We start from the raw sequence: 26807 nt of genomic DNA, 5'->3' as shown, positions 1-26807 counted from the left end.
CTGGCCTCCTGCTTTCCATCCTTCTGTCTCAGCCTGTTTCATAGCACAGCCTTGGTGGTTCTTTTTGCTGTACTGAGTACTGAAGGCAGGACTTGGGGATGCTCTGCCAACTCTTCTGGCCTATACACCTCTAACAAAAGCACCTTCTCAGGGCACAAGGGCTGCAAAAGGTGGCTCCTTAGGCTCCAAATAGAGCAAACACAAACTTTTTTTTTTTTTGACAAAATGGTGGGAACTAGTAATTCGAAAATTGGAGTGATTTTTGACAAAGCCCATTGAGTTCAAAAATATATCTTAGTTTGGTTAAGATATCTTCAAATAAAGCATTTTCACAGAAATTAAATATTTAACTCAAAACATATGTCATTGCAAAGTCAAACCTGGCAACTTAGGGTGATTAGCATACTTGGGAACTATTGGAATGTATATTAAAATACTGCCCCTCCTTTTAAGGTTTAAAAAACTTACATCTGAGACAAGGTCTTGCTTGCTACGGGACCTTAGGAGTTGGAACTTGCTATGTAGTCTGGGCTAACCTCAAACACTTAGAGATCCACCTGTTTCTGCCCCCAAATGCTGGGATTAAAACTGTAAGCCACCATGCCTAGCTTTAAAAACAAAATTCTTTGGGGCTGGAAAGATGGCTCAGTGGTAAAGAGAGCTGACTGCTCTTCCAGAGAACCCGAGTTCAATTCCCAGCAACCACATGGTGGCTCACAACCATCTGTAATGGGATCCGGTGCCCTCTTCTGGTGTGTCTAAGAGAGCAATAATGTGCTCACATAAAATTAAGTAAATCTTTAAATAAAGAAAAAAATCTTTGTAGAAATTTGCTCTAATGTGTACAAATGTTATGCTTGTATATATGTGCACCACACTGGTGCCTGGTGCCCATAGAGTCCAGAAGATGGTCAGGGAAGGAATTACAGAATTGTGAGCTGCCAGGTAGGTGCTGGGAATTGAACCCAAGTCCTCTAAAAGAGGAGCCAGTGCTCCAAACCACAAAACCATCCCCAGTTTATTTCTAGTTAAAGTTGTTAAACTAGGAAGGGTGAGCCACACCTTTGAACTCCGTGTCCTGTCCGCACTCTGCCGGCTTGGGTACTGGTAGAATTCCTTTACCTCTGTCAAGAATGTGCCAAGCACATTCTCTACACCCAGGTGACAAAGTCTAGAGGTGACTCCAATCTTATTTATGCCCTCAGGTCACATTCTCTCACCTGGGGTGGAGGGGTCACTCTACCTGGGACCATTGATGCCGTTTCTGGCCATTTGCTGGGGTCTTTTAGAAATACTTGGATAATATCGAGTCACAGGAAAGGGTTTGCTGTTGTTTGCTTGTTTTGGTTTTCAAGTATTTGTGCAAACTTATTCATTTTCCTGCTACCTGCTCTTTCCAAAGTCCGGCTGTGTAAACCAAGGATGGGGACTGGGACGAGATCCTGCTATAGCCTTTTCTGCTAAAGCTCCTGGGGATCTACTACATTTGCATGACTGGCGACTTCTCCAGCGATTCTGAAGAACAGGAAGAGCCCAGAGAATACACCTGAAGGATCTTGCTGTTTTCAGGGGAGTGACAGTGCTTAAGTGTGTTTGGCTGGAGACCCATTAGGCCTTACAGATTCAAGCACACACCCATACAGGTGAGGAGGGGAGCTATAGCACCAGCTTGAGCTCTCCCAGAACTCACACTTCTAAATAACGCTGGGGCCCAAGATTGTACAGGCCCTGAAGTTCTCAGAGAACCTAAATGAGGTTTGAATAAGCTAAAATGTTTTGTGAGTTCTACCACTAAAATTATAGGATCAGATTTAATAAGTATCTGCAGTTATGGTGATATCGGACCTAACGAGAGAGTAAAAAACAGGCACATTATTATAGCTAGTAACTCCAAAATCATCTACAGTGAGCTAAACGAGGCTGGTCTCCATAGGCTCATAAATTTGAATACTTGGCCTCCAGTTGTTGGAACTATTTGAAAGATGGGAAGCTGAGGTTTTACTGGAGAAAGTGGGTTCCTGGGAGTGAACCGTGGGGTTTCAAAAGCCCACACTACCCCACCCCCGCCGCTCCCTCTAAGTTCCTCTGATTCATGTGTTTAAATGCGATATAAGTTCTCAACTTTTTTTTTTTGAGGCAATTCTGCAACTTTATTAAATTCAGCAGTTAGTTCTCATCCACACTGACCGTCTGTAGATTTTAGAATGTGGTAACAGGCACATAAGTTACCCGTGTGTAGAGCTTGTTTGGTGAATCCTCATCCTCATTACACTCTCTGGACAGACGTACTCAGATGCGGTACGGAACATTCCTTATTCCCTTGGCCCAGACGGCTGCATTGAGCCTGGTGTCAATGCGCACATCCCCATTTCCTTCATGGAAAATTTCCGAATTTCTTTGAGCACCCGAGGAGCACACTTCTTGAAGCCCACTCCATGGATGTGCTTGTGAAAGTCGATGGTGTATTCCCGGGTCACCACCTCGTTGATGGCAGAACGGCCCTGCTTCTTCTCGCCACCCTTCTTTGCCTGAGCCATTCTGCCAGACCATTCTGCTGGGCCCATGTTGGAAAATGAAGCAAGTTCTCACCGTTTGCTCCAGTGTCGTGCTTGCCCGGCTGCTGCCCTACTCCCCACCTTGATGGTCATGGACCCAAGACCTCTAGAACTGTGAGCCCCAATAAACTCTTTCTTCCATAAATTGTCTTGGTCATTGTGTCTCTTCAAAGCAGTAGAAAAGTAATTAAGACTGTTGGTATTCGCAGCAGCTCTCTGCTCCCAAACCCCGTGAGAGAGAGCCCTCACCGCCTGGTCAGGTGGGCACTCCTGAGGCTGCAGAACGGAAGAGACCACCAACACTGCCCACCCCTGCTCACATCCCTGGCCCAAGAGGAACCTGTATACAGCCTCTGGGTTCCTGTAGAGGAGGGCCCAGGAGCAGCAGGTCTGCTGCGTCTGAGACACCGGCAGAACCTGAAGGGACCGACCAGATAAACAGTTCTCTGCACCCAAATCCCGTGGGAGGGAGAGCTAAACCTTCAGAGAGGCAGACACGCCTGGGAAACCAGAAGAGACTGCACTCTGCACACATCTCTGACGCCAGAGGAAAACACCAAACGCCATCTGGAACCCTGGTGCATGGAAGCTCCCGGAAAGGGCGGCGCAGATCTTCCTGGTTGCTGCCCCCGCGGAGAGCTCATAAGCAACACCCCACGAGCAAACTTGAGCCTCGGAACCACAGGTAAGACCAACTTTTCTGCTTCGAGTGACCTGCCTGGTGAACTCAAGACACAGGCCCACAGGAACAGCTGAAGACCTGTAGAGAGGAAAAACTACACGCCCGAAAGCAGAACACTCTGTCCCCATAACTGGCTGAAAGAAAACAGGAAAACAGGTCTACAGCACTCCTGACACACAGGCTTATAGGACAATCTACCCACTGTCAGAAATAGCAGAACAAAGTAACACTAGAGATAATCTGATGGCGAGAGGCAAGCGCAGGAACCCAAGCAACAGAAACCAAGACTGCATGGCATCATCGGAGCCCAATTCTCCCAAAGCAAACACGGAATATCCAAACACACCAGAAAAGCAAGATGTAGTTTCAAAATCATATTTGATCATGATGCTGGAGGACTTCAAGAAAGACGTGAAGAACTCCCTTAGAGAAACACAGGAAAACATTAATAAACAAGTAGAAGCCTACAGAGAGGAATCACAAAAATCCCTGAAAGAATTCCAGGAAAACATAAATAAACAAGTAGAAGCCCATAGAGAGGAGTCACAAAAATCCATGAAAGAATTCCAGGAAAACACAATCAAACAGTTGAAGGAATTAAAAATGGAAATAGAAGCAATCAAGAAAGAACACATGGAAACAACCCTGGATATAGAAAACCAAAAGAAGAAGGGTTGGGGATTTAGCTCAGTGGTAGAGAGCTTGCCTAGCAAGCACAAGGCCCTGGGTTCGGTCCCCAGCTCTGAAAAAAAAAAAAAGAAAGAAAGAAAACCAAAAGAAGAGACAAGGAGCTGTAGATACGAGCTTCACCAACAGAATACAAGAGATGGAAGAGAGAATCTCAGGAGCAGAAAATTCCATAGAAATCATTGACTCAACTGTCAAAGATAATGTAAAGCTGAAAAAGCTACTGGTCCAAAACATACAGAAAATCCAGGACTCAATGAGAAGATCAAACCTAAGGATAATAGGTATAGAAGAGAGTGAAGACTCCCAACTCAAAGGACCAGTAAATATCTTCAACAAAATCATAGAAGAAAACTTCCCTAACCTAAAAAAAGAGATACCCATAGGCATACAAGAAGCCTACAGAACTCCAAATAGATTGGACCAGAAAAGAAACACCTCCCGTCACATAATAGTCAAAACACCAAACGCACAAAATAAAGAGAGAATATTAAAAGCAGTAAGGGAAAAAGGTCAAGTAACATATAAAGGCAGACCTATCAGAATCACACCAGACTTTTCGCCAGAAACTATGAAAGCCAGAAGATCCTGGACAGATGTCATACAGACCCTAAGAGAACACAAATGCCAGCCCAGGTTACTGTATCCTGCAAAACTCTCAATTAAAATAGATGGAGAAACCAAGATATTCCATGACAAAACCAAATTTACACAATATCTTTCTACAACTCCAGCACTACAAAGGATAATAAATGGTAAAGCCCAACATAAGGAGGCAAGCTATACCCTAGAAGAAGCAAGGAACTAATCGTCTTGGCAACAAAACAAAGAGAATAAAAGCACACAAACATAACCTCATATCCAAATATGAATATAGCAGGAAGCAATAATCACTATTCCTTAATATCTCTCAACATCAATGGCCTCAACTCCCCAATAAAAAGACATAGATTAACCAACGGGATACGCAACGAGGACCCTGCATTCTGCTGCCTACAGGAAACACACCTCAGAGACAAAGACAGACACTACCTCAGAGTGAAGGGCTGGAAAACAACTTTCCAAGCAAATGGTCAGAAGAAGCAAGCTGGAGTAGCCATTCTAATATCAAATAAAATCAATTTTCAACTAAAATTCATCAAAAAAGATAAGGAAGGACACTTCATATTCATCAAAGGAAAAATCCACCAAGATGAACTCTCAATCCTAAATATCTATGCCCCAAATACAAGGGCACCTACATACGTAAAAGAAACCTTACTAAAGCTCAAAACACACATTGCACCTCACACAATAATAGTAGGAGACTTCAACACCCCACTCTCATCAATGGACAGATCATGGAAACAGAAATTAAACAGAGACGTAGACAGACTAAGAGAAGTCATGAGCCAAATGGACTTAACAGATATTTATAGAACATTCTATCCTAAAGCAAAAGGATATACCTTCTTCTCAGCACCTCATGGTACTTTCTCCAAAATTGACCATATAATTGGTCAAAAAACAGGCCTCAACAGGTACAGAAAGATAGAAATAATCCCATGCGTGCTATCAGACCACCACGGCCTAAAACTGGTCTTCAATAACAATAAGGGAAGAATGCCCACATATACGCGGAAATTGAACAATGCTCAATGATAACCTGGTCAAGGAAGAAATGAAGAAAGAAATTAAAGACTTTTTAGAATTTAATGAAAATGAAGGTACAACATACCCAAACTTATGGGACACAATGAAAGCTGTGCTAAGAGGAAAACTCATAGCGCTGAGTGCCTGCAGAAAGAAACAGGAAAGAGCATATGTCAGCAGCTTGACAGCACACCTAAAAGCTCTAGAACAAAAAGAAGCAAATACACCCAGGAGGAGTAGAAGGCAGGAAATAATCAAACTCAGAGCTGAAATCAACCAAGTCAAAACAAAAGGGACCATAGAAAGAATCAACAGAACCAAAAGTTGGTTCTTTGAGAAAATCAACAAGATAGATAAACCCTTAGCCAGACTAACGAGAGGACACAGAGAGTGTTTCCAAATTAACAAAATCAGAAATGAAAAGGGAGACATAACTACAGATTCAGAGGAAATTCAAAAAATCATCAGATCTTACTATAAAAGCCTATATTCAACAAAACTTGAAAATCTGCAGGAAATGGACAATTTCCTAGACAGATACCAGGTACTGAAGTTAAATCAGGAACAGATAAACCAGTTAAACAACCCCATAACTCCTAAGGAAATAGAAGCAGTCACTAAAGGTCTCCCAACCAAAAAGAGCCCAGGTCCAGACGGGTTTAGTGCAGAATTCTATCAAACCTTCATAGAAGACCTCATACCAATATTATCCAAACTATTCCACAAAATTGAAACAGATGGACCCCTACCGAATTCCTTCTATGAAGTCACAATTACTCTTATACCTAAACCACACAAAGAACCAACAAAGAAAGAGAACTTCAGACCAATTTCCCTTATGAATATCGACGCAAAAATACTCAATAAAATTCTGGCAAACCGAATCCAAGAGCACATCAAAACAATCATCCACCATGATCAAGTAGGCTTCATCCCAGGCATGCAGGGATGGTTTAATATACGGAAAACCATCAATGTGATACATTATATAAACAAACTGAAAGAACAAAACCACATGATCATTTCATTAGACCCTGAGAAAGCATTTGACAAAATTCAACACCCCTTCATGATAAAAGTCCTGGAAAGAATAGGAATTCAAGGCCCATACCTAAACATAGTAAAAGCCATATACAGCAAACCAGTTGCTAACATTAAACTAAATGGAGAGAAACTTGAAGCAATCCCACTAAAATCAAGGACTAGACAAGGCTGCCCACTCTCTCCCTACTTATTCAATATAGTTCTTGAAGTTCTAGCCAGAGCAATCAGACAACAAAAGGAGGTCAAGGGGATACAGATCGGAAAAGAAGTCAAAATATCACTATTTGCAGATGATATGATAGTATATTTAAGTGATCCCAAAGTTCCACCAGAGAACTACTAAAGCTGATAAACAACTTCAGCAAAGTGGCTGGGTATAAAATTAACTCAAATAAATCAGTAGCCTTCCCCTACACAAAAGAGAAAGAAGCCGAGAAAGAAATTATGGAAACGACACCCTTCATAATAGACCCAAATAATATAAAGTACCTCGGTGTGACTTTAACCAAGCAAGTAAAAGATCTGTACAATAAGAACTTCAAGACTCTGAAGAAAGAAATTGAAGAAGACCTCAGAAGATGGAAAGATCTCCCATGCTCATGGATCGGCAGGATTAATATAGTAAAAATGGCCATTTTACCAAAAGTGATCTACAGATTCAATGCAATCCCCATCAAAATAACAATCCAATTCTTCAAAGAGTTAGACAGAACAATTTGCAAATTCATCTGGAATAACAAAAAACCCAGGATAGCTAAAGCTATCCTCAACAATAAAAGGACTTCAGGGGGAATCACTATCCCTGAACTCAAGCAGTATTACAGAGCAATAGTGATAAAAACTGCATGGTATTGGTACAGAGACAGACAGATAGACCAATGGAACAGAATTGAAGACCCAGAAATGAACCCACACACCTATGGGCACTTGATTTTTGACAAAGGAGCCAAAACTATCCAATGGAAAAAAGATAGCATTTTCAGCAAATGGTGCTGGTTCAACTGGAGGTCAACATGTAGAAGAATGCAGATCGATCCATGCTTATCACCCTGTACAAAGCTTAAGTCCAAGTGGATCAAGGACCTCCACATCAAACCAGGTACACTCAAACTACTAGAAGAAAAACTAGGGAAGCATCTGGAACACATGGGCACTGGAAAAAATTTCCTGAACAAAACACCAATGGCTTATGCTCTAAGATCAAGAATTGACAAATGGGACCTCATAAAACTGCAAAGCTTCTGTAAGGCAAAGGACACTGTGGTTAGGACAAAACGGCAAACAACAGATTGGGAAAAGATCTTTACCAATCCTACAACAGATAGAGGCCTTATATCCAAAATATACAAAGAACTCAAGAAGTTAGACCGCAGGGAGACAAATAACCCTATTAAAAAATGGGGTTCAGAGCTAAACAAAGAATTCACAGCTGAGGAATGCCGAATGGCTGAGAAACACCTAAAGAAATGTTCAACATCTTTAGTCATAAGGGAAATGCAAATCAAAACAACCCTGAGATTTCACCTCACACCAGTGAGAATGGCTAAGATCAAAAACTCAGGTGACAGCAGATGTTGGAGAGGATGCGGAGAAAGAGGAACACTCCTCCATTGTTGGTGGGGTTGCAGACTGGTACAACGATTCTGGAAATCAGTCTGGAGGTTCCTCAGAAAATTGGACATTGAACTGCCTGAGGATCCAGCTATACCTCTCTTGGGCATATACCCAAAAGATGCCCCAACATATAAAAAAGACACGTGCTCCACTATGTTCATCGCAGCCTTATTTATAATAGCCAGAAGCTGGAAAGAACCCAGATGCCCTTCAAAAGAGGAATGGATTCAGAAAATGTGGTACATCTACACAATGGAATATTACTCTGCTATCAAAAACAATGACTTTATGAAATTCGTAGGCAAATGGTTGGAACTGGAAAATATCATCCTGAGTGAGCTAACCCAATCACAGAAAAACACACATGGTATGCACTCATTGATAAGTGGCTATTAGCCCAAATACTTGAATTACCCTAGATGCCTAGAACAAATGAAACTCAAGACGGATGATCAAAATGCGAATGCTTCACTCCTTCTTTAAAAGGGGAACAAGAATACCCTTGGCAGGGAATAGAGAGGCAAAGATTAAAACAGAGACTGAAGGAACACCCATTCAGAGCCTGCCCCACATGTGGCCCATACATATACAGCCACCCAATTAGACAAGATGGATGAAGCAAAGAAGTGCAGGCCGACAGGAGCCGGATGTAGATCCCTCCTGAGAGACACAGCCAGAATACAGCAAATACAGAGGCGAATGCCAGCAGCAAACCACTGAACTGAGAATAGGACCCCCGTTGAAGGAATCAGAGAAAGAACTGGAAGAGCTTGAAGGGGCTCGAGACCCCATATGAACAACAATGCCAAGCAACCAGAGCTTCCAGGGACTAAGCCACTACCTAAAGACTATACATGGACTGACCCTGGACTCTGACCTCATAGGTAGCAATGTATATCCTAGTAAGAGCACCAGTGGAAGGGGAAGCCCTGGGTCCTGCTAAGACTGAACCCCCAGTGAACTAGATTGTTGGGGGGAGGGCGGCAATGGGGGGAGGATGGGGAGGGGAACACCCATAAAGAAGGTGAGGGGGAGGGATTAGAGGGATTAGAGGGATGTTTGCCCGGAAACCGGGAAAGGGAATAACACTCGAAATGTATATAAGAAATACTCAAGTTAATAAAATTTAAAAAAAAAAAAAAAGACTGTTGGTATTCTGTCCAAGCTCCGCCCCCACAGTTACCTGGCAACAGTCAGCTGTGCCTGGCACTATTAAGTAGGCTGCTTGCCCCCTCCTCATTCTCTTCTCTTGCTCTTGCCCTCTTCCTCTCTTTCCCTTCTCTCCCCATTCCCCTCCCCACTTCCCTCCACGTGCTCATGGCTGGCCTCTATTCCTCTCGTCTTCTACTCATCTTCTCTCATTAAACCTTTCCACGTGGAAGCATGTTGGTCTGTTGTATTCTATCTGGATGGGAGCCGAGATTTATACCCCAACAAAGACATCACACATTTAGACCTCCTCTGTTTTTATGATCTGTTAACATTGGAATAGCTAACATTGTGCTGGAAATGTATGTGGCTCAGTAGTAACATACTTCTTAGCATACCCAAGGCCCTGTACTTGTGTGCCTATGTGCATATGTGTGTTTTGTTTCTGTGTGTGTATGTGTGGGAACACGTGTTTAAACATAGCTTCCTGGGTTTTGGATGTGCCCTCTGTAGACCGACCTTCAGTCCAATACTCCACTTGTGACTTGGTGAGAAGCAGGTTCTCCTTTAATTATCACCTTTTTCATGTTCTGTTATGAAAATTAAATAAGAAAAAAATAAGAGTATTAAGCAGATAGTATTGCTAAACAAACAAAATATAGCACATCCCCGGTGACACTGTCACGTCTTTGCTCATGGAAAGCAACTTACATAGACATGTACAGTAATGAATTTTTCCAGGCGTGGTGAATCATGCCTTTAGTCCTAGCACTTGGGAGGTAGAGAGTCAAGTGGATCTCTGTGAGTTTGAGACCAGTCTGGTTTTAGACATAGTGAGTCCCTTGCTAACCAAGGCCACATAGTGAGACTGTAAAATAAATGAATAAAATAAAACCAAAATAGATAAATAAAAAAATAGTAGATTTCAAATCTCTTTTAAATATACCCATCCTTCAAACATGTATAAAGCAAAGAATAATACAATTGGGAGGACTCGGTCTCTTCTTGGTGTTCTGTAAACATTTAGCTCAAGTATTGATTCTCTTTGCATTTGAATTTTATAATAGCTAATCAAATAACTAGTGGCCCTAAATTAACACAGGAACACAATTCACAGATGCAGAGTATGTGTTAAAGTCAGATAGCAGGTAGTTCTTGTCTGTTAGTTCTTTGAGGTTATCGATCAGGCCCAGTGTAATTTCCCTTTCCAAATGGAATTCCAGCTCTGATTTGGGAATAAGGAAATAGCAGCACCCCCGGCATGGCCCATCGGGCCTTCCTGACTTGGTTAAGATGTCACTTGAAAAGAGGGAATGAAAATTAAACATTACAGCTGAGACACAGATGAGAACCAGGATAAGCCGTTCCTCTGATTACCACAACATTTGTTAAGACTAAACAACTGACCTGCATCTGGGAATGACAGCTCTTCTGGTGAAAAGGAAGGAAACGAGTGATCCCATTAACATTGTGATGTGGTTGAGATTTCTCTGCATCTAATCTAACGGTGCTCCAGTGCTCTGGGTATGCTGAAAATCTTGATCTGTTTCTGAAGTTTCCAATTTAGCAGAACTTTCTTCCCTGTCAGCACTCAGGAAAGTCTTTGAAGTGAATAAGACTTCTACAAATGAAGGGAGAAGAAGAAATGCAGGGACTCGAACCCCAAACATCTAAAGTTCCAGATTTTCCTCTCTACAGACGTAGTCTCCTTCCATAATTATGCTGTTTTTGAAATTTTTTGTTTACTTTTGTTTTACGTGTATGAGTGTTTTGCATGAGAGTGTGTGTGTGTGTGTGTGTGTGTGTGTGTGTGTGTGTGTGTGCGTGCATGCTGGTACCTGCAGAAGTTAGAAGAAGAGATCAGACTTCCAGGAACTGGAATTATAGATGGCTGTGAACCACCATGTGGCTGCTAGGAACTGAACCCCGATATTCTGTAAGGCCAACAAGCACTATGAACCTATGAACCAATGAACCAACTCTCCAGCCCCTAATATGTTCATTTTAGGATAGATTTTCAGTGGACTCAAGACTGGAAGTTGGTCTCCAAGAATGCCAACCACATCCTTACTGTGGTGATTATAGCTGGCAGAACCTTTCCCTCTCCAAGCCTCATCCTTTCTCCTCATAGCTGATAGAGAGTGGGCCACAACTAAGCTGACAGAAATGATCATATGTTCACTCTTCAGCTGAATTTCAGTGATCAACATGCTTACAGGAGGCCGATTCACCCAGTCGTACTGCTCCCTGATTTCTTCATAGTTTTACCAAATTCACTCCTAAAATGTGGTTAATTACGCTTGCCAATAATTGTAGACATTTATCGTTATTGGCTTAGTCATCAGACAAAACGGATGAGGACTGCGATCACTTACCTAGGAGATGTGAAATCATAAGTTCCGAGGCTCTGACTTGACTCCCAGCATAAAACATAGCAAGTGAACAAATGGCTTTACAATTCAAAACCCACTGGCTTTCCTAAGGAGTGCATCTTCCCTACTTGACCTACGGTTTGGCTTTGTAGGTTCGATACTGCTGTTGCTTGTTTTGTTGCTTTCTTGCTTTTTTTTTTTTTTTTTTTTGGTTCTTTTTTTTTGGAGCTGGGGACCGAACCCAGGGCCTTGCGCTTCCTAGGTAAGCGCTCTACCACTGAGCTAAATCCCCAGCCCCGCTTTCTTGCTTATTTAAGCCAGGTTTTCTTATTTAGTCTGCTCTGGACTGAATTGTTAATCCCTCTGCTTCAACTTTCCAAGTGCTAAGTTTACAAGTGTGGACCGCCATAGCCCGTGCTCTAACATCACACCAGAAAGAACTGCCTTCATTTGCTGTGGTATTTGGGGAAGTGCTCATCTTGACCATTTGTCCCTAACACTTTAAACTGACTCCTGTCATTCATTTGTCTACACACATAGAAAAGTGAAGACCAAGGGTCATGAGGAAAATCTGTAGATAGATTAGTGCGAACAATCAAAATAAACACCAGAAGAACTAATCAAGCATGGAAATCTAATTTTTTTATTAAAGATTTATTCATTTATTATATATAAGTACACTGTAGCTGTCTTCAGATACACCAGAAGAGGGCATCGGATCTCTTTACAGATGGTTGTGAGCCACCATGTGGTTGCTGGGAATTGAACTCAGGACCTCTGGAAGAGTAGTCGGGTGCTCTTAGCCGCTGAGCCATCTCTCCAGCCCAGAAATCTAATTTTTTTAAAACATAAGAAACCAGGGGGCAGCACCCACATTGGTAAAGGAATCTGATTCCCTCTTCTGATGTGCATGAAGACAGAGTACTCATACACATAAAACAAATAAAGAGACCGTAAGAAGCCACAAGAAATTCTCATTAGTGTCTCCAAGACAGCATAGTTAATATAACCACTAACCCATTAAACCAGAACAGGCTGTCATGACACACAGAAAACAATAGTTTATGGAGATTAGCAGTACAATCACCAAAAGAGAAAAGTAAACAGAAATCAGAGAAGACAGAGTGCAGAAAAATCTCCTGGAAAGTGGCAAAATAGCAAAATCTAGACACGTTAGGAAAGGAAGGAGGGAAGGAAGGAAAGAAGGAAAGCAGCCATGGTGGTGGCACATGTCTTTATCCCTGAATTCAGGAGACAGAAGCAGGCAGATCTCTGAGATTGAGGCTAGCCAGGGCTACAGAGTGAGCTCCAGGATAGACAAAATTACAAAGAGGAAACCCTACTTCTAGAAACCCAAAATAAGTAAGTGATTAAATAAGGAAAGAAACTCCAGATAAGTTGAATAGCTACGTGTGCTCAACAAGAGACTCAGGGACAAGAAGGAGGCAGTGGTACAGTAAGGAACACCTCTCAGACTTGGTACGAAGTGCAACATTTCACTGTGTATAATGTATAGACTAAGGAGAGGAAAAAACCTGTTTGATCTTAGCATAAATGTTCTAAATTAGGCTGGGTGGTGATGGTACACGCCTTTAGTCGCAATTGGGAGGCAGAGGCAGTCAGATCTCTGAGTTTGAGGACAGCCTGGCCTACAGAGTGAGTTCCAGGATGGCCAAAGCTAAACCAAGAAACCCTGTCTTGAAAATAAACAACAACGACAATTTTTTTTAACTTAAATTCGAACTGCCGAATTATAATCACATTTACACTTAACTCTGTGTTAGGCCCACAGGTTTCAACTAATTTTAAAAAAATTAAAATAGTTTTTTTTAAAAATTACCTCAATATAAAGTACGTTAGTCTAAAGGTCTAGATTCCAAAAGAAAAGTATCCTTAAGGGCTGGAGAGATGGCCTTAGATTAGTCAATGGTTAAGAGCATTGACTGAGTTCAATTCCCAGCAACCACATGGTGGCTCACAACCATCTGTAATGGGGTCCGATGCCCTCTTCTGTTGTGTCTGAAGACAGCTACAGTGTGCTCACATACATAAAATAAATAAATCTATAAAAAAAAAAGCTTTAAAGAAAAATAAAAGTATCCTTAAATAATGACAATATAACATAATAGTCCAGGTAAAATAGATATTTTTACAGAAGAAAAAAAGTACTAGACTTTATTTTAAAGGAAATAGTCTGGCTGTTGCTATTCAGGGTAGAGTTTTGCATGCAGGGTGCTCTGGGTTGATTTCACACACACACACACACACACACACACACACACACACACGCATAGACATACACACATGCATGCAAGAACACACATGGGCACACATGAGCCATATACAATGCCATGCACGCTGGCCTGAATAGAGTAATAACAAAAGAGTAAGCCTCTGGAGCACATGCAGCAGAAGGCAGAGGAGAGGATGCCAGGGCATGGAGCTGTTAGGTGGGCATGGGGACAAAAGGATGGAGCTGGGAAGGGTGCTCAGAGGTTTTATATTTATACAAAATATATAAAGATATACATATAGAATATATAAACATAAAAAATATATAGGGGTTGGAGAGACGGCTCAGTGGTTAAGAGCACTGCTCTACCAGAGGTTCTAGGTTCAGTTCCCATCACCCACATAGCAGCTCACAACTGTCTGTGACTCTGGTTACAGGGAATCCAATACCCTTTTCTGGTCTCCACAGGCACTACCCATGTGCTGGCAAAACAGCACACTCGCATAAAATAAATTAATTAAATTAAAATTAAATTATTTTAATACAATATTTTAATTAAATTATTTTTAATTAAATAATTAGTTAAAAGCACACACATTCATATATATACATATATATATGTATATACATACACACACACACACACACACACACACACACGCACACACACACATATATATATATTGGACAGTGGTGCCCTGCATGGGTAATGCTAATTCTAGGTTGTCAGACAAAAACCCCAATGGGATACCCCGTAGAAACTGTTGGTCATGAAGGCCCCTGAAATCCCCCAAAACAATGTCAATCCTCTTCTCTTTGCTGCTCGGCAGAACTAGATGGTAAGACTTTATTAATGAAGATACCTCATGCTTTGGTTGTCGGACACAAGGAAATCAAGTGGAACTGATCGGAAATGTCCAACCTTCTAGCTTGTCTCCATAGCACCAGAAGGTGCCACGGGAATGCTAGGAGAGAAAAGGCTTCAACAGTCCTGCCCAATCAGATGGACCCAGCATGTTACGCCAGGCAAAGTGTGCTCAGTAGTGCGAAAGCAGCGTGACTAATGAGGGTAATTACATTCTGCTTGGGTTTGAAGCAAGAGAGAATTCCTAGGACTCTGAACTCTAAAAGCTCATAGCTGGGTGGGTCATAGACCCTGTGGGAGAAACGACAACTGTAGTTTTGCTAAGTGAGCATGTTGTCAGCGGACCATCTAAATATGTGTTTATATACCTTGGTTAGTGACCCTCTCTGCCTTGATTAGAGAAGCAGTTACTGCAGAGACTCATAACTGGTTGAAGCGCTGAGATGAAGTCATTGTTGAGTGGTCAGCTTTAATCAGGACATCTATGTTACCCTTCCACACAGGAGAGTAAGCAAGAAGAACGCAGAGAACTGGGGAATAGGAGGAGCACCGTGGAAGCCTGTCTTGTGGAAACAGCATGGAAGTTACACCCATAAACTCACAGAACTAGAGATTTCCTAAATAAGACATGCACACGACTGGGCCTGGCCACGTTTCATCATGAATAAGGGAGGAGCTTGTGAGGCCCCACTCCTCCCTAAGGAGCTCTTGGCCATTAACGATTGCAGGGGAAGGGATGTGTTTAATTCAATGGCGTAGCTACTGTTAACTTGCTCATGTTGTGATAAATAACCCCTCACCCATGCCTGTGCAAATACATCTAATCAAACTCAGTGCTGGGACAAACACATACATGCATGTGCAAGCACTTATGCATCTGATGGACGAAACAAAACAGGAAAGGGGGGAGACTACTTGGGGAGGATGGGGTTCAGCAGAAATGGGGGACAAGAGAAGGCAATGGGGTGAAATGATCAAAGCGTAATCTCTATAGCAAATTACCAAAAAGGAAAAGAAACCTAAAAATAGTCAACATAAGCTATCAAAAAACTGAACTAAAAGACTACTCTCCAAGACCTGATGTGACACCAAATTTTCTGGCAGTTGGAAGTAACAGGCTTGTTGTGATGGTTTGTATATGCTCCAGGGAATGACACTATTAGGAGGTGTGGCCCTTTTGGAGTAGGTGTGTCACTGTGGACGTGGATTTTAAGACCCTCATCCTAGCTGCCTGGAAGCCAGTCTTCCACTAGTAGTCTTCAGATGAGCTCTCAGCTCCTCCTGCACCATTTCCGCCTGGATGCTGCCCTGCTCCCACCTTGATGATAATGGACTGAATTTCTTAAACTGTAAGCGGGTCCGATTAAATGTTGTCCTGTATAAGACTTGCCCTAGTCATGGTGCCTGTTCACAGCAGTAAAACCTTAACTAAGACACTTGTAAGCTGGGTACCATACTTGGGTCCTCAGCAAGAACAGTATGCACAGGTAACCTTGGAGTCCTTTCTCTAGCCTCCAGACCACAGTCCTTCCTTCCTTCCTTCCCCCCTTCCTTCCTTCCTTCCTTCCTTCCTTCCTTCCTTCCTTCCTTCCTTCCTTCCTTCCTTCCTTGTTTTGTTTTTCTGTTTTTAGATTTTTCAAGATAGGCTTTCTCTGTGTAGCCCTGGCTGTCCTGGAACTCACTCTGTAGACCAAGCTGTCCTCAAAATCAGAGCTCCACCTGCTTCTTCCTCCTGAGTGCTGAGGTTAAAGGTGTGTGCTACAATGGCTTTAGACAACAATTCTTTTTTTTTTTTAAGATTTATTTATTTTATATATGTAAGTACATTGTTGCTGTCTTCAGACACACCAGAAGAGGGCATCAGATCCCATTACAGATGGTTGTGAGCCACCATGTGGTTGCTGGGAATTAAACTCAGGACCTCTGGAAGAGCAGTCAGTGCTCTTAACCAGTGAGCCATCTCTCCAGCCCTAGACAACAATTCTTAACTTGTAGTCTTTAGATACTATAATATTCATGTACAGAATATGGAGGATGCCCACATATAGATAATTGCATGTATGTGATTATATATGCAGAAACACATTTTTCTTTTATAAATCTTTAAAAACGTATTTTTATGGATGACCTGTGGAGCCACCCAATCCCAATATACATGTCTACAAAGCACTCTCACACCTTAGGCTCAGGGGACATGTGGAAGAGAGGACAGAAAGATTGTAAGGCCGTGAGGATCAGGAACGTTTGCTGTGAGACTGTGTTGCCTGTCATGTCTGAAGCTACACCCATAACGGTGTAGACAGTGTGACTGTCTGGACATGAGCTGAGCAGGATGAGGCCAACTGACCCTGTCAAATTGGCTGGAGAAAAGCAACAGAATGCCTCAACCGTACATGAAGAACATGGACGACTGAGGAAAGCTTGGAATGGGAGAGGTAAAGAATTATTTATATGTGTGTGAGCATATGAACATATGCATGATTGGGCGCCCTCCAAATTCCAGGTGCTCCTGAGTTGCCTGTCATAGCGACACTGTTTATTTGGGGGTTGTGCTGTTTTTTGAGCAGGGTTTCTTTGTGTAGCCCTGGCTGTCTTGGAAGTAATTTTGTAGACCAGGTTGGCCTCAAACTCACAGAGATCTACTTGTTTCTGCCTCCCGAGTGCTGGGATTAGGGTGTGCCACCAGCATGTGGGCAACAAGCACTCTTAGCCATTAGCCCCTGTATTAGTCAGGGTTCTCTAGAGTCACAGAACTTATGGAATGTCTCTATATATTAAGGGAATTTATTAGAATGACTTACAGTCTGCAATCCAACTAATAACCCAACAGTGGGCAGCTGTGAATGGGAAGTCCAAGAATCTAGCAGTTGCTCAATCCCATGAGGCTAGGTGTTTCAGCTGGTCTTCTGTATACATTAGAATACTGAAGGGGTAGGCTCCAATAGATTTGCTTGCAAGGAAGTGCAAGCAGGCAGAGAAGAAGCTTTCCTTCTTCCATTGTCTTTAATAGGTTTCCAGCACCAGGTATGGCTCAGATTAGAAGTTGTACCACTACGCTTGGACCTAGGTTGTTCTTTATTTGGGACTTGCTGTCGAGGCTGGCTTTAAATTCAGAGATGAGCTTTCCTTCTGGGATTAAAAGGTAAGTACTACCTTTCCTGGACCTAAGCTTTTCGTGGCCACTATGCCTCAAGATCCAGATCAAAAGCCTGTGCCCTCCAGCTTCAAGATCTGGATCACAGGGGCACCCTTGATTTCTTCATTGTAGTTGACAACTGGAAATAGCCAGCACAGCCCCATAATGTCTTTCTTATAGCAAAGATTAAGGTTTTCCGGAACTTTTTAGACCTGTCTATGTTCTTTAAAAACAAACAAACAAACAAACAAACCCCCCAAAATTAAAACAAAACAAAACAAAACAAAAAACTAGGGGACTGGAGAGATGGTCCAGAAGTTGGAAGTTCTTACTGCTCTTCCAGAGGTCCTGAGTTCAATTCCCAGCAACCACTGGTGGCTCACAACCATCTGTAATGGGATTTGACGCCCTCTTCTGGTGTGTCTGAAGACAGCTGCAATGTAAGCATGAAATAAACCTTTAAAAAACAGAAAGAAAGGCACATTGGTAAAACCTTTAAAAAATGGAAATAAAAATACAAAAGCAGTAGAAAAATAACCTGCTAGAGAATAGAGTTATTGTTAATAATACTAAAAAAAAAAAAAAAACGGAAATAGAACAGTTTACAAGTAACAATGATATACTATAAATATCTTATAATATGTTAATATGCTATAAATAACATACTAAGTAAACAATGAGATGTTTAAGCAGGTAGAGGTGTTTGCCATGCAAGCCTGGAGACCTGAGCAGGATCCTTGGAACCCATGTAAAAGTGTAAGGCAAGAGCAAACCTTACAAAGTTGTCCTCCTCTGACACATGCACTGCTGACATGCACATACACACACACGCACGCGCACACACACACACACACACACACACACACACACACACACACACACACACACACTGTTTTTTTTTTTTAACTTTTTAACTGGTTCTTTGTGAGTTTCACATCATGCATCTCAATTCCACTCATCTCTTCCTCCCTTGGTACCCACCCTCCACTTTTGCAAACTCCTCTCCTCCCCCAACAGAGAAAAAAAATCTCATTGTGTCCTACAGTCCACACATCTTTGCTTGCAAATGTTCATTGTATTAAGTCGTTGAGTCGTTGGTCTGGTACAAGGCCTCTGGTTTCTGTGATGCTATCGATAGTGGATCCTCACTGGGACTCCCCTCAGATATCCTGTTGTTGCCCTGTGACATCCTGGAGTTTTGCATCTGTAGGGCCAGCCCCTTCACACACCCCAGCAGTTCATGGATGGGGTAGACGTTAGGGTGGATCAATTCAAAGCCCTGGATCTGAGCCTGAGAGGTGTCTGAGCTGGACACTGGCACTCCCTCACCCACATCAGCACGGCAAGCTCTCCTACCCTACCCCACTAGCCCATCCAATACCAATGCTATCACTAGCTAGGGGTAGAGCCAGCTCTCTGTCTCATGCCTTTGGGTCTGGCTCATCAGTGACCACGTCATCAGGGCCAACTCTTACCTTCCCAGGTAAGGCACAGGGACTGTTCTCCCAAGTACTGCAGTAGGAGAGGGGCTGGGATGCCTCTCTGGTTTGGGGGTGGGGCACATGAGCAGGACCAGCTCTGTTCTGTTGCCAAGGAGAGGTTCAGAACCTGATCTAAGTTCTCCTGAGTGTTATAGCTAGTGAGAGCCAGGTCCAGGCCAATTCTCTCATTCTCATGACCCTAAGATCAGTTCTCCTATCTGCCATAGGTGACAAGGGACAAGTGAGGGGGGAAAGGATATTTTCCCCTCATCCCCCCACCCACCCAACACATACACAGTAGATAAGAAGCAGCACTGCCTCTCCTGCACTCATGCCCTTCCGGCTGGCTCACCTGCACCCCACACATTCAGGGTCAGTGCTACTGTGCTGTTCAGGCAAGGTGCAGGGCAGGGTCTCCCTACATACTAAAAATTTTAGCAAATAAATTAGTCCAGTAATATATCAAGAACTATTTTATATTACGTGACCTATGGCGGTTTTTACACAAAGAATTTGAGATAACTCCCATAAAAGTTTACTTATATTTGGGACTAGTAGGTAAAGATACTTCCTGCCAAGCCTAAGGTACATCTTGCCAAGCCTAAGGTACTTCCTGCCAAGCCTAAGGTACTTCCTGCCAAGCCTAAGGTACTTCCTGCCAAGCCTAAGGTACTTCCTGCCAAGCCTAAGGTACTTCCTGCCAAGCCCAAGATGCTTCCTGCCAAGCCTAAGGTACATCTTGCCAAGCCTAAGGTACTTCCTGCCAAGCCTAAGGTACTTCCTGCCAAGCCTAAGGTACTTCCTGCCAAGCCTAAGGTGCTTCCTGCCAAGCCTAAGTACTTCCTGGTAAGCCTAAAGTGCTTCCTGACAAGCCTAAGGTACTTCCTGCCAAGCCTAAGGTACTTCCTGCCAAGCCCAAGATGCTTCCTGCCAAGCCTAAGGTACTTCCTGCCAAGCCTAAAGTGCTTCCTGACAAGCCTAAGGTACTTCCTGACAAGCCTAAGGTACTTCCTGGTAAGCCTAAAGTGCTTCCTGTTAAGTCTAAAGTGCTTCCTGACAAGCCTAAAAATCTGGGTGCAATCTCCTGGACCCACAGGGTAGAGGGAGAGAACTAAATCCTATAAGCTATCCTCTAATCTTCACATGTGTGCTCCAGCTCCTGTGTGTATGCATGTGTGTACAAACACACAGAGACACTCACATAATAAATGTAATTTAAATTTACTTATGCTTATAGTAGTAATTTATAGATGGTGGGCACTTTATTTAACTTCATTTTTGCCAACCTAGAAAAACCAATGGGAATAATAAAAATATTTATAGCAGTATTAATAAGGAAGCCAGATAAAAGATAACAGCTTAGTGCTTAGGATATGCTAACAATGGTGTTCCTGGCCAATCTTCAATTCCCTCCCCCACCAGAAAAAAAAGTTTTCTAAGGTCCTCAGCAGTGACTGACTGGGAGTTTAAAGATTTTATTTGTGCTTGATGTGCTGATACACCTTGTGACCATAGGGCTCAGCAAGGCAAACACAGAAGGGGGGGAATCTGAGTCTAGATTGGACTATACGGTGAACTCTAGGCAGCCAGGGCTATGTAGGAGACACTGTCTGAAAACTACAAACAAATTTAATTTTAAAACGCTCAGATTTTATTCACAATAGCAATAAAAATGCTTAAGATTAGAAATAAATGTAAAATTCTAGAGTTATGCTACTAAACTTTAAAACTTTCCTTGGGTGCTTTGTATGGAGTTACTATGACTATTATAGGTCGCCAGGGCCTAAAGAAATAAGAAGGTGTTCTGTCTTATTACTGGAAGGTTGGTTTTGTGTGAAGGACGCATCTGTTGATTGGCTTCTCTTAGTGTCAATCTCTACACCACTCTACCTGTTTCCCATAGTTCTATTGAGTCTCAGAATCACTTGGCAATGTGTATGGTAGTCTTCGTGTGGCTCCCTTCTCTGCATCCCTGTGTCCTTTTCTGTTTCCCATTGGATTTAAGGACTATGCTAATCCTGTATAGTCTCATCTATAGCTACCTTAAATCTTTGCCTGAAGACCTTATTCCCAAATAAGAATGCATGCTAGGATTCAGGTAAACCTACATTTTGCAGGAACAACATATAACTTCCTGCACTCTTGACAAGACCTGAGAAAGGAAAATTGCTACATTCCTGAAAGAGAGGAATTAGTATTTTAAGTAAATTGTTTTGTGATTACTAAAAGAATAATACTAATAAAAATTATGTCAGGATTGTCATGGTTTGTATGTGAAATGGACCCCCACAGACGTGTATGTTTGAACACATGATGACTTGATTGTGGCACTGTTTGGGGAGATTGTGGAACTTTGTGGACATGAACCTTCCTAGTGGAGGTAGGTCACTGGAGGGCAGCCTTTGTTCTTTCCAGCCACGCCCCTTTATCTGTTTCCTGCTTACCATGATATAAGGAGATGTTCAGGATCTCACTTTCTTATGTAGGAATGGAGTATAGAGAAGTAGAAACCAAAAGAAAAAAGTGTTGATTTATACTAGGTCATATCAGAAAACTCAGTGTATAAATATTTTTCAGGACTTTTAATATGTAAGACTAGATTATACGCTGTTCATTAGAAACATTCTTGAACAAAGACAGATCATTTTAAAGGACTCAAGAGATCAGAATGAAAACATCAATCATGTACTGTTTTCATAACAACACATGCACACTCAGGCAAGGAGAGACATTGCATAATTAGGGTATTGGTTTCAGTAGTGTGAACTAAGAATTCTAAGTTAATATGGATATAATACTGCAAGTTTAAAATGCAAATGATTGATTGGTATGATGGCAGATGTGTTTGATCTCAGCACTCAGTTGTCAGAGGCAGGAAGATTTCTGAGAATTAGAAGCCAACCTGGCGGGGTTGGGGATTTAGCTCAGTGGTAGAGCGCTTGCCTAGAAAGCACAAGGCCCTGGGTTCAGTCCTCAGCTCAAAAAAAAAAAAAAAAAAAAAAAAAGCCAGCCTGGCCAATGGAGTGGTTCCAGGCCAGCCAGATGCTACAGAGTAGATTCTGTCTATTGGATGGATGGATGGATGGATGGATGGATGGATGGATGGATGGATGGATGGATAGAGATGGCCCAATAGTTAAAAGCACCAGCAGCTTTTCCAGAGGACCCATATTCTATTCTTACCACCTGTCTGAGTTTTTGCCTGTTGTGGTAGTTTGATTAAGAATGGTCCACATAGGCTCATAGATTTGAATGTTTGGTCACCAGCAAGTGGCACTGTTTGAAAGGATTAGGAGACATAGCCTTGTTAGAGGAAGTATGTCACTGTGGATGGGCTTTGGGGTTTCAGAAGTACATGCCACGCCCAAAGTCTCTCTTCTTCCTGCTCTCTGTGGATCCCGAAGTAGAACTCTCAGCATTGTGTGTGCCATGTCCCTCCATGCTAATAGTGGATTAAATCTCTGGAACTGTAAGTAAGCCCCCAATTAAATGCTCTTTTTTTTTTTTTTGGTTCTTTTTTTCAGAGCTGGGGACCGAACGCAGGGCCTTGCGCTTCCTAGGTAAGCGCTCTACCACTGAGCTAAATCCCCAGCCCCTAAATGCTCTTCTTTATAAGAGCTTCCATGGTCATGGTGTCTCTTCACAGCAGTAGGACATTGACTACGATACAGACAATTTCAAAAGAATGGTCACAAAACATGAATAAGTACCACATAAGGTTATTGTCCAAATTGCCATTATACCTGTGAAAAAGAAGTCATGTTGGGCAAGATGTGTTGGTGTGCACCTTTAATCCCACCATTTTTGGGGGCAGAGACAGGCAGGCCTCTAGGAGTTTGAGGCTAGCCTGGTCTACATAGTGAATTCTAGGCCAGCCAAGATTAGTATACAACAACAAGACTTTGTTTTACAAAAAATAAAAACAAAAAGAAAAAAGCCATATCATTATTCACCAGGGAAGTTAATCTAAACCAGAAGATGCCATTGGTTATCCACAAGAAAGTCTGAAATGTAGAAAACCAAACAATAACCAAGTGAGAAGCATGCAGAACAATGGGAGTCTGTACCACTGGTGTAACTCTGGAAAACTTTGATAATATCTACTAAATCTAAATGGATCCAATGTGACTGCTCCATTGGTAAAGGTGTTTGCTGCAAAGCATAACGACCCGAGTTCAAGTCTGGGAACTTAGGTGATGAAAATAGAGAATGGGCTCTGGAAAGTTCTCCTCTGGAACACAAGCACTGTGGCACACACGCACCAAATAAATGTACTTAAAAGCAAAATAAAAACAAAAAGACACACCTACTCAAGGACGTGGCAATCTTTTCATTGGCCGTGTTGAGGTTTAGTTGACGAAAACTGTAGATCTTATAGTATGCAATATGACGCCCTGCTATCCGTGCACAATGTTAAGGAATTACTACAATCAAGCAATGGAACAAGTCCATTACATCACCTCATTATCTGTGTGTGTGGAGAATATTTAAGATCTACTGTCTTAACAAGGAAAACATGTTTTTCCTTACTTCAGAATTTCATCCATGTATAACAATGAAATATCATGTGCACCCTGGTTTCCCTCCTCCAAATAATCTCAACACATTCTGCTCTCAACATCATGCTAAGTCCAATTAATGCTGTTCCAATGTGCATGGGTGTTGGACCATCTGCTGGAACACAGAACTCCTAGCCATAGCCAAATACTCAAAAAAGAGTAATTTGCAATAGCCCCTTAGTAAGGCGTGGGGCCAAAACAATTTTTGAATCTATGACATTTTATTCCTAACTGTAAACACCATGTATAGTCAATATCCAGAAGTCACTCACCATCTTGTCTAACTGAAACTTTGTAGCCTTCGGTTACCATCTTCCTCATCCTCCAACTGAAACTCTGTAGCCTTCATTACCATCTTCCTCATCCTCTAACTGAAACTTTGTACCCTTCATTACCATCTTCCTCATCCTCTAACTGAAACTTTGTAGCCTTCAGTTATCATCTCCCTCATCCTCTGAGATCTCAGATGTCACCATTGTATTTGTTCCCATGAGTTTGATGTCTTAGGCTATTCAGGTAACTGAATTCATGTGGTATTAGCCTTTCTATGCTTATTTCAATTAACATATTGTGTCCTCCAGGTTCATCTGTATTGTCTCAAACAGTAGAATTTCTATCTCCTTCAAGGTTTAATAATATTCCACTACATATACCCATGCCGCATTTTCCACTGACAGATAAATAGGAAAGAAGTGAGATACCTGGGTCGCAAAGAAAACTCCATATTTAACAACATTTGTTTGTTTATTTGAGGTGGGGTCTTGCTTTGTAACCCAGGGCGGTTTTAAATAATTGTGTAACCTGGCTGGTCTAAAACTTGCCAGTTCTCCTGCTAGGATTTCAAAGTTTCTGTCATCTCATACCACTATTTCCAAGTTTAAAAACCTCCATGTTGGAACATTGTTCAAGAACGGGGTGGTACAAAGGGAATTCTGAGTGCTTGTGAGAAAACAAGAGTCTTGTGCTCTCAGTCTCTTCAAAAATGTGGAACTGTTTGGGGCTGTGCTTTCATGAGTGCTCTCACATGTATATGTCCACCCACATGCCAGGAAAGGGCATCAGATCACATTATAGATGGTTGTAAGCACCTTATGGTTGCTGGGACTTGGACTCAGGACTTCTGGAAGAACAGCCAGGGCTCTTAACTGTTGAGCCATCTCTCCAGCCTCCTACAAGTCTATTCTTAATATCTCGATTCATTATAGTAAAGAAGTAGAAGCAATTCAAATGTCCATGAACTCCTGACACAAAACTGCATAGATGGATCCTTCAGATGTTAGGAAGAAAGGAAGGCATAAGAAGACACTTGATTTTACTTATTCTTTTATTGATCAAAACTTAGGTACTTTTAAATCAGATTTATTTCTCCTATTATTTATTCAAATGTATGTGCTTGAAAATGTGAACAGAAGCTCAGGATGGATGTCGGTGTGGAGATGTTATGATAACACAAGATCCAACAGGTTGACAGTAAAGTGAAAGTTTCTGGATAAGTCATGTGATGCAGACTTGTGTGGTGATTTGCTGAGGCCATGTGATGTTTGGAGAGAGTAGAAAAGGGGTTTCAATGGACAGCGACTGGGTGCTTGCACAGCTAGCTTTGCAAGGCTTCGTTGATCTCACATCTTCGCTGATCTTCACTTTGTTGAGAGGCACAGCAGAGAACTCCTGGTGTCCCTGCTGGTCCTGGTTGCTCCCACTCATTTGGTGGAAGCCTGACTGTTTCTGCTGGATCGCGCCATCACTGCTGATTCGTGTTTGGTATCCTGACACTATTGATCTGGGCTGCTGGGATTCTGACAGATTAAAATTCCTTCAAGGAACTACTTCTAAACAGGTCCACATCCCCTTGTCCTATTTACCATCTTTTCTCCCATGCCTTTGGACAGTGGGCTAGAAATGGTTGGGGGGGGGTCAAAGCCTTTTAAAACCCGTATTAAAGGTAGGTTTAGGCCGCTAGAGAGATGGCTCAGTGATTAAAAGCACTGATAGCTCTTCCAGAGGTCATGAGTTCAATTCCCAGCAACCACATGGTGGCTCACAACCATCTGTAATGGGATCCGATGCCCTCTTCTGGTGTGTCTCAAGACAGTGACAGCAGTGATATATATATATTTACTTCATATATATGAAGTAAATAAATAAAAAAAAATTTAAAGTACGTTTAAAAAATATATAAGCCTACATGGTGGTATCACCCATAGCCCCAGGTATGAGCAGCCTGGGAATCTGAAAGTGACTCTAACACAAATGGAGGAGGTCAGAAGGTGACTCAGTAGGTAAGGTGCTTGTTTTGGGAACCCAGATTTAATCCCCAGAACACACATAAAGGTGGAGGAAGAGAAATGACTTTACAGTGTTGTCTTCTGACCTTTGTAAATGTACAGTGGCATGCACTGTGCACACACATCTACTATATAATAGAATAATATACAGAAGGAAGGAAAAGAAGGAGACAGAGGCAGGGGAGGTAAATTCTAGATTCTCTAGTTTTGATGAAAATACTAATGTTCCCCTCTCATATTCTCCCAATCTTCCCCCACACCATCCCTGTATATAAATGTGTTCCTTCTGGTGGGTGTATGTGAGGTCAGAGTCTGGCAACAGGTGTCTTCCCCTACAGGATTTCTCACCAGTGTGGCTACACTGTCTGGTAAGTAAATTCTAGGGGGTCGCCTATCTGTCTAGGGTGTCCCCAGCACTGGGGTTACAAGTAAATGTGACAGCACCTGGCTTTCATGTAGATGTCAGAGATCTAAACTCAGTGTTTCATACCCTCCAGGCAAGAGTCTCACCCA

The sequence above is a fragment of the Rattus norvegicus genome, chromosome 6 (genome assembly GCF_036323735.1).
Source record: "Rattus norvegicus strain BN/NHsdMcwi chromosome 6, GRCr8, whole genome shotgun sequence".
Lineage (NCBI taxonomy): Eukaryota > Metazoa > Chordata > Mammalia > Rodentia > Muridae > Rattus > Rattus norvegicus.
The sequence above is the reverse complement of the archived record's forward strand: the minus strand, read 5'-3'. Positions refer to the sequence as shown.